General features: G+C 49.4%; 1 protein-coding gene across 5 annotated transcripts in view; it reads right to left on the reverse strand.

Moving 5' to 3' along the window:
• The window catches only part of ST6GAL1 (ST6 beta-galactoside alpha-2,6-sialyltransferase 1), a 123,148-nt gene that overhangs the window by 81,608 nt on the left and 24,142 nt on the right, over positions 1-17,398 (reverse strand). For 3 of the 5 annotated variants that reach the window (XM_023260315.2, XM_023260313.2, XM_023260316.2), the window contains exon 2: positions 12,371-12,501. The exons of the other annotated variants lie outside the window; for them this stretch is intronic. The gene's annotated coding sequence lies outside the window, so the exon portion shown is untranslated. The remainder of the gene's footprint in view (positions 1-12,370; positions 12,502-17,398) is intronic. 5 annotated transcript variants of the gene reach the window in all.

Genomic DNA, 17,398 nt, shown 5'->3' on the forward strand with positions numbered 1-17,398 from the left:
TGAAGAGCGGCCCAACCGCCCTTCGTGAGCAGAGGGACTAGTGGGGTAGGGTTCAGCAGGATTTTGTCTCCTTTGTGCTGTATCAGCACCAAAAACAGGGCCTGGCATCAGCGCACTCCGTATGAATGACTGAGGAAAGGCGTGGTGTGGAGAAAGAACACGGGCTTTGGGCACAGGAGCACCGTCAGTAACCGAAAGTTTAAGCAAGCCACTTGTTCTCTCTGAGCCTCAGTCTCCTCATCCGGTAAATGGGATAATGCGCCTGGAAAGATGCTTATAAGAATTAAAATAATGAACGTAAAAGCCCCTAAAATGATGCCTGGTAGGTAGCAGGCACTCAATAAACGGACTTCTCAGAATTAGACCGCGGCCTTCAAATACTTGGAGACCTGCAGTATCAGCTGTTTCCAATCCTTGGGGGGGGGGGGGGGCGGGGGAGATTAGAAGAGATAATAAAAAGAATATAAAACAACAGAAGATGATGAATCAAAGGGAAGTACAGGGAGACCTCTAAGGTCACGCTGCCTGGGTGGCCTTGGTAAGTCAAATTTTCCGTGGGTCTCAGGACTCCCTATGGTTAGATGGGGATTGGGGTTGATCGGTATTCTTCAAACCATGCTCCAGGAACCACAGAGTCCGTGGAGACCCTGAGGGGCTGTCTTGGGGTAAGGAGGTGGGAGACAGTGGGCCCTAACACAGCTTCAGGAAGCTCCCCACTGAAGGCTTCCTTCTGAAGAAACTTCCACACTCTGTCCTGAGTCCTTTAAAAGTCAGTGCTTTGGGGGTTCCTGGGTGGCTCAGTTGGTTAAGCGTCCAGCTCTTGGCGTTGGCTCAGGTCATGATCTCACGATTCGTGGGATCGAGGCCCCTCTTCCGGCTCTGTGCTGGCAGTGTGGAGCCTGCTTGAGAGTCTCTCTCTGCCCCTGCCCACCCTCCCCCGACTGTCTCTCTCTCTCTCTCTCTCAAATAAGTGAACTTAAAAAAAAAAAAATTAAAAGTCAGTGCTTTGTCCAAAGTCACCAGGGTCCTCCCAAAGACCAGTTCTCTCCAGGAACCTAGTCCAGCACGAGAGGAAGGCGAGGAAGGCACCTGGAATGCAAAATCTCAGGGGCATGTGAGTCCAGAGTTGGCATCTGAGCATGAGTGCCTCTTTAAATCTTGCACCTGAAGCATCTGGCTTGCCTGGCTACTACCAGCCCTAAGTCCCCAGCCCTTCTTCAGCTCCCCTGTTCGGCATTGGGCATTTCCCACTCTGGAAATCTCTCACCACTACCTTCCACGGCACTGCCTTCCATGGTAGCATTTTGCTTTCTGGCTCCCCTCCTTCCTCCTGGGCGGCAAGAGTGGAATAGAGAACTGGAGGGGAGGAGAGCATGGCAGGCAGAGGGGAGGGCACGGTGTGGGGAGGGGCCGGTGAAGCTGGTATTGAACACGCGGAGCGTGAGGGATTGGCTGAAGTGCATGAGGCAGGTCTGGACCCCAGGAGAAGAAGCTGGAACGGGGAGATTTTCTCCCCGCACTTGAGAGAATCTTCTCTCGCATCCACTTCTTCCTTCCTCACCCTACCGGCGCAGCTAAAGTCAGGTCCACATCACCTAATATCAGGGCCCTCGCAGTAGCCTCCCAAACCATGGCTGCCTCCCACCTCTCTCCACATACAAGACTGTGCTCCACATCCAGCTCTGGACAATTACGCCCCTCCTTAGAGACAAAATGGTGTCTTCCAAGTTTGCTCCACTAAGTCCAAATTCCTCACCCCCACCTCACCCGCAAGCCTCCGAGCCACACCCCACCACATGCAAATGTGCCCCTAAGCTGTAGGTGACCCAAGGCACCACTACTCCCTGAACTCCCCCAAGCCCCCTGCTCTGACTGCTCCTGCGTTCTTGCCCCAGCGCATCCTCACCGCGCACCCCGATCCCACCTATGGAATCTTTGCACTGTGAACAGCACACCCACTCTCCTCTCTTCCCAGATCCTGCATCCAGGCCTGTCAAAGTCTAGAGCCGTTTGCAGATGTTGGAGAGTACGCTTCCCTCTCTCTGCTCGGCCAGTATTTTCAGTACGTCACTATTGCACAAGCAAGGCCCTTGCCTTGTTCTCAGCAAAGAGCTACAGGGTGAAAAGCAAGCACCTTGCCCTGTAACCGCCATGAGACCCACACCTGCAGACAGGAGACTGAACAGTGAAGCTTCAGTGGGAACATTGTGAGCCACAGAGAAACTGCCCTCTCCACAGTTTCTCTCTTTATTCCCCTTTGCACCTAGCCCAGCCGTGGCTCCAGCGGGCACTCGATAAATGCTAAGTGAATTCATTAATTAGATCCTCCTGCTGGGAGAACGGAACTAACCCCAGAATGATTATGGAACATTTCCATAACAAATAATTTTCTTGGGGCGCCTGGGTGGCTCAGTCGGTTGAGTGTCTGACTTTGGCTCAGGTCATGATCTCACAGTTTGTGAGTTCAAGCCCCACATCGGGCTCTGTGCTGACAGCTCAGAGCCTGGAGCCTGCTTCGGATTCTGTGTCTCCCTCTCTCTCTGCTCCTCCCCTGTTCACACTCTGTCTCTCTCTCAAAAATAAATAAAGATTAAAAAAAACATTTAAAAAAATAATAATTTTTTGGGGGCGCCTGGGTGGCTCAGTCAGTTAAGCATCCGACTTCGGCTCAGGTCATGATCTCACAGTTTGTGAGTTGGAGCCCCATGTTGGATTCTGTGCTGACAGCTCAGAGCCTGGAGCCTGCTTCGGATTCTGGGTCTCCCTCGCTCTCTCTCTGCCCCTGCCCCACTTGTGCTCTGTCTCTCGAAAATAAATACACATTAAAAATAATAACAATTTTCTTGCCTTTTCCATGTGAAGATGAACGACCCCTCCAATGATGAACATGTTCTAAAACTGGATGGTTGCACAACTTGGTACATTTACTAGAAGCCATCGAATTTACACTTAAAGGAAGTTAATTTCATGGAACATAAATTACACCTCAGTAAAAGTGTTTTTAAAATATCTGTGTGATGATCAAAACCACTGCGTTCAGATAAGTAATAAGCTGAGTAATGAGCACACTTAAAAACAAACAACAACAAAAACATAACCAGGCCCTCCCTGTAAGGTGTGGCTCTGAGCTCAGCCTTGGCCCCCGTGGGCCAGCAGCAGCTGTCAGTGGTTGGGTCCGGGGAACCTCCCAGGGCAGTGTGGCTTGTTGGGGTGGGGAGAACACCAGGGCGGCCGGGCATCAGGTCAGCCTACAGTCAGGACAAGTGAACTGATCCTACAGAACATTCCACGTGGGCCTCTTCGGTGGATCAAGGCTAAAGAATCAGACCCAGGTCAGAAGCAGCGCCCTGAGGAAGAGTCTTCCGGCCTCAGACCGTGGCTCACTTACACGGAACCACTGAACTTCCTCCAGAGCAATTCCACAATCCGCGATGTCACGCTCAGTTGTGTTATTATCTAATTAATATCTGTCTCTCTCTGTAGACCCTACGCTACGTGAGGTCAAGGATGTGGCTCTTGTGCTCACAGGGCCTATTACAGAAGCAGGCACATGGTAGAGGGTCATTAAAAAGTTGCTTGAGTGCTAAGTAAGCGAATGGACACTCTTCACTGATGGAATCAGGACAAGGCACACACACGCCCACACACACACACACACACACACACACACACACACACACACATTTTCTTTCAGCACAGCTCTGCCATTCAGCTGGATGGTTGGAAAGGGCCCCACGAAGAGGAGAGAGAACCAACATGCTCTAGGGTAATTCACTACACCTGCCCCCACTGAGCCTCACAACGATCTAGATACTAGATATCGTTATTGCCCTAGTGATAGCAGAAACTGGGGTTTTGCAATCAAAACCCAGATCTGTCAGGCCAGAAAGCCCCAGCTCTTTCCCAGTCATCTCTGAGGAGGGAGTGGGGGCAGGCAAGCTCAAGGTTATGACTGCACAGGCAGGTGGTTGAGAGTCTGAGGACCAGTGAGGACGGGTGCTTTCCCCAGGGTCAGGGCCTCCCACATCCTCCCCCGCCAGCCTCTTCCCACAGTGTGTGTGAGCCAGTCCTGAGTGCACAGCAGGCTCGTAGAACAGAATCGTGTCTCCACAAGACTGTGGCTCCGAGCCTGAGCCTCACACCTGGACAGCAGCCCATGGCCAGTGCAGGCCTCCAAGAAACTCTCCTTTCCGCCTAGGAAAGCACATCCCCCACTATTCCATTTCCCACCGCAGCATCACAAAGTGCTGACGCCCCAGAGAACACCCACAGCATGCCCCCCCCCGCCGCCTCCCAAATGCTCCCAAAGGCTCGGCCTGAGGCCCACAGTTTCACACAGTAAGGTGTGCATCACACAAGGTGCCGCCCACCCTTACTCCCAGATAGCAGAGCGCGAGGACTAGAAGGACAGACTTGGGCACTGTACGTTCACGAACTATAACTGAAATAAACATTTGAAAACAAGAAGACTTGGGTGTCAGGCCATCTGGGTTCAAGTCCCAACTGAGTCACCACTTACTAGCTATGAGACCTCCCATGCCTTCGTTTCCTCATGTGTCAAATGCGGTATTAACAGCACCAAACTCTTAGGGTTGTTGGGATGAATGAGGTAATGCATAGAAAGCACTTAGAACCTGGTGCATAATAAATGCTATAGGATTGTTAGCTGCCATTATTATTTTTCCCAGCATAGTAACGCTGCCTGTCCGTCTAGAAGTGAAAGAACAACATCAGGAGATGCTGAGCACAGGGAAGGCCTGAGGCCATGCAAGATTCCCTTGGCATTTCAGACCTCCAAACACTGAGAAAATAGCCATCCTGGCCTAACTCCAGACGCTTCTTTATCTCAGCTGCCAGTAAGTACAGATGTTGGCATACCGGCACCGGGGAGGAACAGGGTGGAGAGAGAGAGCTTACCCCACAGCACAGTAAAAAAATCAACACTTACAGGCTGTTTGCTCATCTGCGGAAGGGGGCGGGGGGAACTTCCCTGGAAAAATATGCAGCTCTAGAAAATACCACTTTCCTGGAGCCACCCGGAATGATGAAGAAGGATCTCCGATAACTGGCTAACTAGGTCAAAGGACAAAGAAGTCAGGCTTCGGGGCAACTCCAGAAATGTGGGAGGGGGCTTGTCAGCACTAGGTCCTCTTGCTTCTCACATTTAAAGTTTATTTATTTTGAAGGGAGTGGCAGAGAGAGAGAGAGAGAGAGAGAGAGAGAGAGAGAGAGAGAGAATCCCAAGCAGGCACCATGCTGTCAGCACAGAGCCCAGTGCGGGCTCGATCTCACTAACCATGAGACCATGACCTAGGTGGAAATCAAGAGTCCAACACTTAACCGACTGAGCCACCCAGGTGCCCCTCCTTCCTACATTTAAAAAGTATAGGGGCGCCTGGGTGGCTCAGTCGGTTAAACGTCCGACTTCGGCTCAGGTCACGATCTCACTGTCCTTGGGTTCGAGCCCCGCGTTGGGCTCTGTGCTGACTGCTCAGAGCCTGGAGCCTGTTTGAGATTCTGTGTCTCCCTCTCTCTCTGACCCTCCCCCGTTCATGCTCTGTCTCTCTCTGTCTCAAAAATAAATAAATGTTAAAAAAAAAATTAAAAAAAAAAAAAGTATAGCCTGGGGTCTAAATTCACACAGCCAGACCTAAGGAGCAGAAAGGGTAAGAGACACACAACTAGCCATCAGAGAAATGCAAATTAAGACCATAATGAGACACGGTCCCCCATCTATCAGAAGAGCTAAAATAAAAATATGACCCTACCAAACACCGGCAAGGAGGTGGAGAAAGTGGATCTCTCCCACACTGCTGGTGGGAATGTTAAATGGTACAGTCACAGTTTGGCAATTTCTTAAATAAATAAATAAATAAATAAATAAATAAATAAATAAATAAAATACACTTACCATACAACTCAGCAATTGCACTGCTGGGCACTTATCCCAGAAAAACAAAATTTATGTCTACACGAAAACCTACACAAAATTGTTCACAGCAGCTTTATTTGTAATAGTCAAAAACTGGGAACAACCAAAATGTCCTTCCAAAGGTCGACAGTGAAACTGGTACATCCATACCATGGAATACCAGTCAGAAAAAAAAAAAAAAAAAAAAAAAAAAAAGAGCAAATTACTGACACATTCAACTACCTGGATGGGCCTGAAATGTATTATGATGACTGAAAACAAGCCAGTCTCAGAAGTTTGCATACTGTCCATCTCTGTTTACAGAACATTCTCAGAATGACAAAATTATAGAGAGGAAACAGAGGGGAGGGGCCACGGCAGTGGGACAGTGAAAGGGTGGCATGAGGGAGATCTTTCTGGTGAGAGAACAGCCCATCTCTTGATCATAATAGCGGCTCTGCTAATCCACCCATGCGAGAAAATGACACACATTGTCCCAATCTCACGTTCCTGGTTTTGATATCGTGCTATAATCATGTAAGATGAAGCCACTGGAATAAACTAAATGAAGGATGCACCGGACCTCTCTGTACTATCTTTGCAACTCCTAGTGAATCTACAATTGTTTCAAAACAAAACATTAAAAAAAAAAAAAAAATAGAAGCGCGCAGGCCATAAGCCCCGGCAACTGGGAGTCCAGCCCACATCCTTCTCCAAAATCCCAGTCGTCCAATCAAATTACTTACAATTTTGCATGCAGCATGACATTCAATACGGCCATGCCTTTGCATGTACAAACTTCCACCCAGACTGCCCTCCCTCCACCTAGCTAACTTTTAATTTCCTCTACAAACCAATTCACATACGTTCACCTTCTAGAAGCTTCCCTGACTTCCTGTCCTAAGATTGCTCATCTTCCTTTGCACTTCCCTGTATGTACTCAACTGAATTGTAATTATTAGTTTACGTGTCATAGTCTCTCACGACATGCAAGCTTGGGAATTGGAAAATACATTTCCAAACATCTCCAATAAAGGATTTGTTTGCAGAGCGGACAAAGGGCTCGATACAATCGTAAGAAGACAAAGAAACAAATTCTATTTTTTTTTTTATTTAAAAAATTTTTTTTTCAACGTTTATTTATTTTTGGGACAGAGAGAGACAGAGCATGAACGGGGGAGGGGCAGAGAGAGAGGGAGACACAGAATCAGAAGCAGGCTCCAGGCTCTGAGCCATCAGCCCAGAGCCCGAAGCGGGGCTCGAACTCACGGACCGCGAGATCGTGACCTGGCTGAAGTCGGACGCTTAACCGACTGCGCCACCCAGGCGCCCCACAAATTCTATTTTTTTTAAGTGAACAAAAGATTCTGCACAGACATTGCACCAAAGGAAACAGGCAGATGGCAAATAAGCACACGAAAAGATGATCAGCAGCATTGATCTTTAAGGAAATGTGAATAAAATGACAAGATATCACCGCAAACCTAGCAGGATAGCTAAAATTAAAAAGGCTGCCCATACCAAGTGTTGGCAAGGAAATGGAGCACCTTGCCAAAGACAGTACAGAGAGGGTCCAGTGCCTCCTTCATTTAGTTCATTCCAGGTATTCTCAGGTAGTGCTGGGGGCGGGGGGGGCAATGTAAGACGGCACTGCCACTCTAGGAAACAATTTGGCAGCTTCTTAGAAAGCTCAACATACACCCGCCATCTGGCCCAGCCATCGCACTCTTAGGTACTGATGCAAGAAAAAGAATCCATAGGTCCCCACAACATTTTTTCACAAATGCTTATAGGGGCTTTATTTTAATGGCCCCAAATTGGCAACAACCCAAATGTCTGTTAATAGATAAAAGGATAAACAGACAGTGGTATTTCCGTACAGCAGGACCCTATTCGGCAATAAAGGCATGAACCACTTCCGCACACGACGCGGACGAATGTCAAAATGATTAAGGAGGGCACTGACTGTGATGAGCACCGGGTGGCGTATGGAGGTCAGGAATCACTATATTGTACACCTGAAACTAACATTACACTGTATGTTTACTAACTGGAGTTGAGATAAAAACTTAAATTAAAACTTAAAAGCGATCATGCTGAATGTAAGAAAAACACGTGCTGTATGATGCTATGTACTTAAAGTTCTAGAAAACGCACGCGAATCTGCAGTGATAGAATGCAGATTAGGGGCTGCGTGGGGCTGGGAGGCAGGACAGAGAGAGGGGGAAGAGGGAAGGATAAGGTGAAGGAGGAAACTTTGAGTGCTAATGATTATGCTCATTAACTTGACTGTGCAGAGAATTTCATGAGTGTAAACATGTGTCAAAACTCATCAAGTTGTGCAGTTTATTTTTTTCAATTTTTTTTTTTATGTTTTATTTATTTTTGAGAGAGAGACAGAGCATGAACGGGGGAGGGTCAGAGAGAGAGGGAGACACAGAATCTGAAACAGGCTCCAGGCTCTGAGCTGTCAGCACAGAGCCTGATGCGGGGCTCAAACTCATGGATTGCGAGATCACGACCTGAGCCGAAGTCGGTCGCCCAACCGACTGAGCCACCCAGGTGCCCCCAAGTTGTGCAGTTTAAATAAGTGCAGGTTGTTGTTAGGATTCAATAGAGCTGCAGGGAGAAAATCACAGGTACCATTTAACAGGCATCTACTTTGTGGGAAGAGCAGGACATAAATAATTATTAATCTTCATTCGTTTTACAGATGAGGAAACTGAGTCAGAAAAGCCAGGTAGTCGTGCAGCTATGGTCAAGCGAGGTTTACACCCAGTTCAAATGGCCTCAAAGCTGGGGCACTTTTCTCCGTATGGTGAGTTGTTCCGACAGTGGGGGAGCTTCCAGCAAGAAGCCAGAAATGATACACCTCGGCCTCAACAACACCTCTAGGAAGGTTGACAACAGAGGAGGATGAAGAGCTGGCATCACAGAGATGCCAGGGGATCTTTGACATCATTGAGAGGACACCTTCTGGGTGGCCACTGCCACAAATTCCTCCACTAGCCAAACCCCGCCCATCACAGGTTTGGGGCCAGACAAGCCAAGGCAGGAAATGGGCTGTACCTGCCTCTGGGAACATTCTTCCCCGTGCGGCCAGAGTGGTTTGGTGTGAAAGACCCTGGCCAGACATTCAGCACAGACTCCAGCTCCACCTGTGTCACCGACAAGGCTCTTCCCCTTTCTGGGCCTCCGTTTCCTCAAATGGAAGATGTGAAGGCCCACCGACCAGCTTTCCAAGGACCTCTTTCAGCCCTGACTCGTGTTCTGAGCGCCCTGCTGAAGTGAGTTTCTCCTGCCTCTGGAACTGATCAGGTGCCACAAAGGAAAAGGATTCCTGATTATCTACAGAACTGTACACGCCACGCCTCCCTCAACCCCAGCCCCACAAAGACGCCTGTCCCACTCAGCAGTGCCTTCCCAGATCTCCCCCTCTGGCCACTCTGCGTCCTCCCCTCAGCGCTACCCTTCTGCAGGAATCTTCCCAAGACTCTGGCCCACCATTTGCTGCTTTGTTCCGCAGTTAGCAGGGGGAGCACCGAAGACTCAATTTTGGGGGGGTCTGGGAGCCCTGGGACACGCAGACCCTTGAGACAATTTCTCCCTTTAGAATTCTTGGAAATGGTGTATGGCTGTGGGCTAACAGACGTCGGGTACCGTGTGGATGTAGGAGGGCTCCTCCCCCGGTCCCCTGCCATACCAGTGCGCTCAAGGCCCAGCCAGGATCTCCCGACCGAACGGGCCACGAGATGTGGCTAGGCACCCAATCGGCTTTCGGTAACTACCTATGACACTGAAGTAAATCCCTCTTGCCAGAGGAATAATCGCTTACCAAACATGGAGGAAAACCGAGCACATCCACCTCAGTATGTTCGCCTGGCAAAAGCGCATGGAGCCCAGAGGCTGAGAGGGCCTCTGCTTCCAAATGACTCAGAGACCTGGGGCCACCACATGAGTGAGGGGACGATGCTAAAGAATTCTATGGATGCTCTGATGCTATCTTGCTGTAGAATGAAGAGTCCTTGGTATCTGAAAGGAACAGTGTGGCCTTTTGTCAAGCCCCAAGCACGCAGCTGCAGCTGCTCACATAGCCTCAGAGATGGAATGATGTACCCCGAGGGAAGGGACCCTGCCTGTTGGAACCGCATCAGCATCATCCGGAAACGCCCTCTCCTGGAGGCGAGCACTTGCTGTGAAAAGCATCCGCTAGAGCTGTGGAGTCACAGCAGGCTGAGTTTACATCTCTGTTGCCTGTGGGCTGTGAAATCTTGGGCAAGTCTCTTTACCTCCACCACGAGAGACTCCATTTCCACATCTGCCTCGTGGGGATGGAAAAACCTATTATCCTGTTAGGCCACTGCAGAACTAAATGAGATTCCGCAGACAAGAGTACAAGCACAGTGCCTAGAGCCGTCACCGACCCTTTCCTGCCCTCCGTCGTACACACAGGTAAGTCCCCAGACTAGCATCTGCCCAGGTGGTTTCAGTGGAAAACCAAACCCCTGAGGAGGAAGGGGACTTAACTGCAAGCACACCGGAGAAGCCCCACATGCACGAAGGCTATGGCAGCAGACGCACGGGAAGGGGTCTGAGAAAGGTGGAGGCAGGGACGGCCCCTGAGACCATCCACCACGTCCCCTTAGCCATGGCACACAAGGGCTCAGTGATCAGGAGGCCTCCAGAGCCGTGCCCCATCCCACCAGCCTGGTTCCCCGCCTCCCCAGGAGGAGCACGTACCTTCCCATCGGCCACCCACCGCCAGTCACCAACTGTGCGACCTGGCTTCTTAAAATGAGGGCTTCGGACCAAATGGCCTCTCCAGTCCTTCCCACCTTTCTAATTCTCTGAACTACGATTCTACAAAGTGAACTGGTGCCTAATTGATGCCCCACCTTCTCCCTATCCCCTTCCCCCGGAATACATGGGGCGCGGGTGGGGAGGCAGGGAGCCCAAAGGTTCCAGGAAAGTAGAGGGAGAAGGGCAGAGGCTGGGGCTCCATTATGCTAATTTAATTAGCTCTAATCTGCCCACAGCAGGGCCTTGAAGAAAGAGGCTTTTGTTTCAATTTTTACATTTGGCAGGAAGTGCTCCTCCTCCTCCTCCTCCCCCCTCATACCCTCCTGGAGAATTTAAGAGTCAAAAGCTCTAATTTCAGTCCTGGCTCTCACATGTAGCCGTGCTGGGCCTTCCTTTTCACACTTCTTTGACCGACTCCTTGATTTTTCCAGGAAGGAAATATGCCCCAGATGTCCATGAGTAAATGGAGAGTTTTTATCTGCCCTTACAAAAGGGTGTCAGTAATTCACAGATTTCCCAAGAAGCGAGAGCCAAGGCGTGGGGAAAGGCCAGCAGACTTCTCTCCACTGAGAAACCAAAGGTTTACCAATCACCTAAGCCCCCTCCCACGGGCAGGGAGCCTCACGACCGCCTCATGGGAGGATTAGAACAGAAATCTCATCCGTTCATCCATTCTGCTAATGCTCATTGAGCAGTACTCTCCGCAGGAGAGGAAGGACAAGGAAGATGCACAGGACAGTGACTTGCTTCATGCCTCCCAGCCTGTCGGTGGCAGAACGAGCAAGTAACCTGAATCTCCAAAACCAAAAAGCCCTGGTTTATAAAACTGGCTAACTTCGGCAGTGTAAACTTCCCCACCGTGGCCAATCTCTAGCTGTCAACAGTTTTTAACAAGCAGTTTGCAGAACTCCTGAATATTTAAAAATCGGCTCTCTGAGAGTGCCCAGACTAGCAGCAAATTCTCCGGGCTCCTAATTAAGGGTTCTTTCGGCCTCACCTCTCTACTTCTGTGCAGGGGGCGGCAACATGCCGTGGGGGCTGAAGGACTGAAGGAGTAACCTTAATGAAAATTATCTGAAGGACTGTCAGCAGGGGTAGGATTTCAGGCCTGTTTTATTCTCTTCCATGTCAGTATTTCTCCAGGTGTCCTATGAGCACATATTACCTTTACAATCAGAACATATTTAGGTAATTAGTCATTTTTTAGTGAGCTTAGCGGAATGCTTTGTATTAACCTCCTCACATCATTTTGGTCATTCTGTCTCCCTTGGGTGTGAGACAGAGAGAAAGAGAAAGTATCCTAAGAGCTCAAGCTCCCTCGCAGAACAGAGCAGGTGCCCCCTAAGTTAAGCCATTCACGTGAAACCCGTGCAGTCTTACCTGGAGGATAAATTCATCCCCTCTGGAGTTCAAATTTCACCAGCAACTGAGAAAAACACAACTCCCCGTTAAGATTCCAAAAGCCCTGCTCGGAAAAATCAAAGCCTCTGCAGCCACCAAGTGACCTTGCCCCGCAACGGGCTGAGGTAGAAGCAGGTGGTTTATACTAGAAACAACTGCTCCTTCTCCCTTGAGCTTTAGAGGGAGAGGTTTCCAGCACCTCCAAAGAGGAGGCGTTCTGCCCTCTCTGTCCCCAAGCTGGGATTCAAGGGGTCTTACCTCACTGCTGGGACAGAGGCTGGGCACCAGGGCGTGGGCACGCTCAAGGAGGCCAATTCATTTCAGCTGGGGCTCACTGCTTCTCTGTGGGCTGCTTGCCGCAGAGCTCTGCACAATCGGCTCTACCTCACCTACAGAGGAAACACACACACACGCACACACGCACACACAGAAAAGTTGCCGACAAAGCACCAGAAGCGCATATGTTAACACATGCAGGAGGGCTAGCCCCCTTCCTCCTCCCACTCCTGGCCCTGGTCACTCGTGACACCTCAGAGCCCCTTCCAGAACTACAGCCCCACCTGAAACAGCCAGGCACCTTTCCAGGACCCAAACTGCCCATCTATTCACCCAGACCTACCCCTTCGGGGGCTGTGCAATTTCACTGAGCTCTAGATGAAGCAAAGCAAATTCTACCACAATCACTTAATCCTGTGCTACTTGCTATTATTAGTAAGAAAAGCAAGAAAAAGAAAAGTACAGTTCTGGCCCCAAGTCTCGTGTTTAGATAAGGCTTATGGATACCTGATTTCAATCAACGAACACATCCAACTTGCTCACAGTCTCCCTTTGACCCACAGTATGTTGTTTGGAATGTTACGAATGTGAATTCAATTCCCGATTTATTTTGAGAGCATTTTTAACGGAAACTAAATTTTCAGTCCATATATTATTGTAGCTGTCCGGGTGAACAGCATGTTTTTCAAGCAATTGTTTTTTTTTCCCAGGATCAAAGAAATTTGTGTTTAATCTAGAGACTTCAGAAAATATAATTAAGTCAACAGAAGGAAAAAAATTACCTATTCCTCTCCACCCAAGATAACCACAGATAACACACTCTTCCTGGTTTTATTTGGTTATCCAGATCTTTCACAAAGCTGCAATAAAGCTAGGCATGACTTGGTTCTGTGTCATCAGCGTTCTCCTGCAGCCCCATTGTAACAGTGATATAACTTGCACCTATGTGGCTATAAATGTTACCCCACCCCCAAAGGCTGGCCATCTCCAATGTTTTTATGGTAATTACAAAGAGTGCTTAAAAGTAAATCTTTGGGGAAATCCAAGGTTATTTCCTTAAGGCCCGGTCAAAGAGTTTCCAAATGTCTCATCTTGGAATGCTGCCTCCAGAACTTCTGTGCCATATAAGCCGCTCTCAGCCATGGAGAAGGGTGCCCATTCCTCCACTGCTCCTTCCCCAGGGCCGCCTGGCCCCTCCCTCACCCACATCCTGGCTCACCACAGGTAACACTGGCAGTGGAAATGAGGGTGGAGTGCCAGCCGTGTGGATTCTCACTTTTCATGTTCCCATTCAGCTTAGCCCAAATAGAAGATAAGACCTACTGATTAAATGCACTCCCCTCATCAAGCCTGGGGAGGGGGTATCTGAGTGAGAACGGTAAGGAGCAAAAGGTGGGAAACCCCCTGAGGGACAGAGACGAGTGGTAACACACAAGCATGGTGTCCAGGGGGAAGAGACCCTGAGATGCCATGAGAAACAACAGTCATCCCCATGAGACTTCAGACACTGATAGGAAGTTTCATCATCAGATGAAAGTGAAGATGAAATGAGCCATCGAGGGGGTGGAAATGTCAAGGTCCCACAAAGGCTCAGGGCAGAGCAGAGCAAAGGACAAAGGCATCAGTTGACATGGAAAAATAAAAAGTCACTTGCAGCATATGGGCACTTTGCTGCTGTCTGTAATTAATGCTGACAAAACAGCAGGAGCCAAAGTCTCCGTGGGGAGACTGGGTCAGGCTGGGACGAGATCTCTACCTGCAAAACGCAGCTGAGCTGGTGGCCACCTGGGAGCCTGCTGGTAATGAGCCTTCCCCAGGGAACAAAAGCAAGGGGCTCCCAGGGCTGGTGGACTCTGGGGCTGCTGACTCACCTGCCCTCTTCCCAGGAGGGAGGCCGCCCTCCCCATCTCTAGCTAGACCCTCTTACCCCGCCTTTTGCTCCAGGCCAAACCTTCACCGAGACAGGGATAGTTCACCCCATCATCTGTCCAAACAGACTTCCTGGATTTCTGCGGCCCTGTGACCTAGGCAAAGACCCTGAGAAGCCTAGTCTCGTGCCCCTTCCCAGCTGATCAGCACCCCCTGCCTCTCCACCCCATGCACCTGCACCCCAGTCACGGCAATCTGCCGACTGATGAGGGAATGAGGGGGCTCCACTAATGCTACTTAAATCCTTTGTCAGATGGCTTGCAGACCTCCAGTACTGTTCAAATGCTCAAGTCATTCTGCCAGGTCTTCCTGCTACCCAACCCACACTCACACCTGGGCAGTCCCCGGATGGACACAGGGTAGAACTTTGACTCAAAAGCAACTCACCCATAAGGGTGCTGGACCAATCAGTAACGGTGACCAAAGACTACAGTCAGCTCATGGGGAATCGTAGGGCTAGAAGAAGTGAATGCCATGCACAAGACCAAGTGATGAGGCCGTGGGGCCCTGCAGAAGGAGAGGAAGCTGGCCCACAAAGAGAGGGCAGAGGCCCAGAGAGAGGCAGACAGGAAACTGTGCAGGTCCAGAGAGAGCAGACGCTTGGTGACGTTCAAGAGACTGCAAAGCTCATCTATACTTCCTACTTTTTCTTCCTATAAGCATCCCCCGAATCCCCTCCATAAACCCCTGAAGAGCTAGGTTTAGATAGGCTCTGGGGTCCCAGCTGACTCCGGCTCACTGAAGTCTTTCAGGGCCATGACTGAGAGCAGAGGGGCACTCCCAGCATCACCCAGTGCATGGCTTTGTAGTCGGGCTTTGGCCACCCATTATGGCTACTCAAAGCCTTTTTTTTCCCCGGCTTCCTTCCCAAGTTTACGACTAGGTTTCTGATAGATGAGGCAACTAGATGGGCCAGTCTTAGACTGCAAGTACAACTTGTTCTTAGCGGAAACATGAGAAATAAACAATTACAACAGTAATAACAAGAGCTTTTTCTATTTGAAGGCTTTTCTATTAAGTGGCTCATACTAACTCCTATCACCCTACCAGTGTGATCCATTCAGCTGGCCACAGAGTCCCCATGTCCCTCGAGCCACCTGTATACGCCTGTGCTTCCTCACAGTGTTAATACATTGAATTCATGCCCCCACTGTAATCTGTGTGTCTTCCGCTCCCTGCTCCCTGCTCAAATCCCACATGAATCACTGGCTTAATATCTGGATTTGGTTTCACTGTTTTTGTCCCTCGGCCTAACCAGCCAAAGTTTGCCTCCAAAACTTCCTCGTGCTAGAGGCCTCTACTCTGCTCTATCGCTCCCTGCCCTCACTCCTGCCTGCACTGTTCCCCGACCTTACAGCCCCTGGCACCTCCTCAGCCAAGGCCCTCAGTCAGCCCGGAAGCCTCAGAAGATGATTCTAAGGAAGAAAGCAGAGAAATGAGACGCTGCCTTGGCCTCACTGACTCCCTCATACTGCATGCAGGTGTTTCCTTTCAGACGTACAACGTGTGGGCGCTGACCACAGACCATAAACCAGGATTTAGAGAGCCCACCAAGAACCAAAGAAGTTCATAAAATGAGCCAAGAACATACACCTTAAGAATTTCATGGCCCAGCATCCTCCAGGCAAGGATCGTTACTAATGGGCTTGGTTCTGAGTCAGAGAATGGGTCAGCCTATCCCAGGGGTAGGCTGGGCCCAAGTCCCTGGCTTAAATGCATGATCATCATAAGGCACACAGGAGCCCTGGAGTAAAAGATAACCCTGTGAACCCTCCATCCATTATTCCACATTATCTGGAAAGCGAGCGACCGAGCGACCGTTCCAATTGTTTGGATATGGAAGCTAAATTAGCTAAGAGCTTTGATTGATCCACACACATAAAACTTTCCAGGATCTGGGTCTCGATCCATTTGCTGACCTCTGCGGTCAGATCAGAAGACACAGCACCCAAAACGCAAGAAGAATTTCTGCTAAAATCAGAAGACTTCCTGGTATATTTCTGCCTTCTCCTTCCCTCCCAAGCTCTTGTTTCTTCTGGATGGTTCATCTGTGGGGCCCGGACCCGACATTACAGAGCTCCTGTACTAGACCAAGGGTTAACCACAATAGTCCTCTATTTTTTTTTTTTAGTTAAATGTTTTTAGCAACTACTACGTGCCAAGCACTTAATATACTAATTTATTCATTTATTCCTCACACAACCCTATGAGGCAAGGAGTGTTTTCTCCATTTTATTTTTTTTTTAATGTTCTTATTTATTTTGGAGAGAGAGAAGGAGAGAGAGACAGAGGGTGAGTGGGGGAGGGGCAGAGAGAGAGGGAGACAGAGAAACTGAAGCAGGCTCCAGGCTCCGAGCTGTCAGCACAGAGCCCGACTCGGGGGCTTGAACTCGTGAGCCACGAGATCATGACCTGAATTGAAGTCGGATGCTCAACCGACGGAGTGCCCCAGATGCCCGTTTTTTTCCATTTTCAGAGGAGGAAAAGGGCTGAAGGATCTAGGCCGGGCCCAAAGCTGGTAAGTGACCAAGACAGAATTCCACACGCCGGCCTGCCTCCCCAAGCTCTCTCATCAAAAGCTGAAATTAAACATGAGTTGAGCACTGAATACACGGGTTCTGACAAGAAAAGAAAATGCGTAAAGAATTCCTTTTCAAAGAATCAGAAAAAGGAAGGTCCTCTGCCACTGCCATGTGCAAAACACCCATTCATTCTTGTTGTTAACACGTCGACAGCAAACAATCCTTCAGTTCTGACTGTGCCTATTTGAGCTGCCGGTGTGGATATACATGGAGACGCTTGAGCCTATTTTAGTGTCAGAGCGATACCCATACATGATTTCAGGCCCTCCCCCAGCCCCCCAGCCCCGTAATCTTTGCCACCCAAATGCTATGACTTTCAGCTCTTTTACCTAATTCTAGAGTGAGTTCAGTATATATCGAAATGCATGCTTATATGGCATTTTCTGTCAATGCTAGATATTATTCATTACTTCCGACTACAAAAAATGAGAATTTAGCTTGCTTTTATCCCACGTACCTCGTCTACTTCTTCTAATACAATTATACCATTTTTTATTAA

This window comes from Felis catus, chromosome C2, assembly GCF_018350175.1.
Source record: "Felis catus isolate Fca126 chromosome C2, F.catus_Fca126_mat1.0, whole genome shotgun sequence".
Lineage (NCBI taxonomy): Eukaryota > Metazoa > Chordata > Mammalia > Carnivora > Felidae > Felis > Felis catus.